Below are 1,816 nucleotides of genomic sequence, written 5' to 3'. Positions count from 1 at the left end.
TGTTGTAATAGGCCCTTCACACAACCGAACAAAATGTTTATCTGTTATTCTTTCATCTTCTACCCACACACCAATAAATTACAAAATACAATCAACACAATATCTTTTCACATAACATATAAAACACAATAAACACGGTCTATCCTCTAAAACACTACTCTCACGATCACGCCACAAACATCCGCTCCTTCAAAACACTTACAAAAACCCTGAACATAACGTATCATAAAAATGTAAAACCCAATAAGAGCTGGACGATAATCATACACATCTGTGGAAGGGGATCCGGGGAATACATTAAGAACATCCCTTGGCATATACTCCTCGTACTGTTCCGATCCAACCGACTTACGATCACGTCGCGATCATCGTCCGGCTCTCTTTCGCCTTTTAAACCAATTTTGTATTTTTTTTAGTTTTGTTTGTTTTTCCTTTACTATTATTGTATTATGTGTTTTTAATAATAAAATAATCGAAGATATTTTTTTTATACAAATTGTTTATTATAATTTATACTTTCTTTATTGTTCCACGAGTAAATTATTGTATCAATAAGGATTATATGATTAAGGTAAGAACATCTTAATTTATTGTGCATGTATTTAAGATAGCAAGTGACCCTCGAACAACACACCTCGAGAAAAGGGATAGTTCTTATTTTGCGATACTCCTATAACATTCCCTTCCATTATTATCATATCCCATTCATATTTTTGTTTTACAACAATAATACTTGGGATAAATACTGAGTATATACTCAGAAAATTGGGTAAATTAATTTTAATTACTATAAACAAAAATATTGAATAAATTTGATTCAAAAAATTTAATTACTATTTTCTAATTTGTATAAATCTTATATCAAATAAATTGATTTAATCTGATTGATTTAAGACATTATTTATTATAAGATGTCACCAAAAAATTTTCGTGTTTGTAATAATAAGAATAAGGTTAAACCATATTGAATTGATAAGAAAGTTAATATATAAATAAAAAATAAGTTTTCATTTTTTGTTGATTAATAGTAAAGTAATGTAGGGTTCCAATAAAGTGGCATTTTAGCTTCGATGCGAAGCTGAGAAGGTATTGGTTTTACTAAGATGTGTTTTTTTTTTTTTGTGTCTGTTACCACTTTTTCTCAGCTCTCACTGAACGGATTTCTTTCAACGATACGTCAAAAGATCACAAATTGTATCTAGTCGAAGACATTACCCTTCAAAATTGAAAAAAATTCCCTCGTTCCCTGTAAATGGGGGAAACCTCCAAAAAAATTACAAATTTAAAAATGGCTAATTTTCGAAATTTTTTCAACTTTTTTTATTAAAAACTGCCGTAACTTTTTTAAAAATAAACATATCAATATAATTCTTTTTTTATAAATTCATGATGTCTTTACCTATCATTTGGTATATTTTTTTTATAAATCTGACTTTTTACCTGCCTACAGGGGGGGATTCAAAATGACAACTTTTTCACAAAAAATTGACTTTTTCAACTTAAATTTTGAAAGTGTTCCGGAAAGTCTAACACTTTTATATATATATTAAATTAAAGCTAATGTAATCTACTTTATTATGTAAAAAATAAATTTCGGACTTTATTTTGTCTTCACGGTGAAAATGGCTACCAAATGCTATTATTGTGTGAAAATTCTCAATTTTATTTTTTACATTTTTAACTTTATAATGCTATAACTTATTGAAAAGTGTATTGATCAATATAATTTTTTTATGGGAAATACTATTTTTTAATAATCCCTTTTTCATTCGACATACTTTATCTTAATCAGGATATTAATAAGGAACTAGCAGTT

Source organism: Daktulosphaira vitifoliae, unplaced genomic scaffold (assembly GCF_025091365.1).
Source record: "Daktulosphaira vitifoliae isolate Bord-2020 unplaced genomic scaffold, ASM2509136v1 Scaffold_3, whole genome shotgun sequence".
Classification (NCBI taxonomy): Eukaryota; Metazoa; Arthropoda; class Insecta; order Hemiptera; family Phylloxeridae; genus Daktulosphaira; species Daktulosphaira vitifoliae.
The sequence above is the reverse complement of the archived record's forward strand: the minus strand, read 5'-3'. Positions refer to the sequence as shown.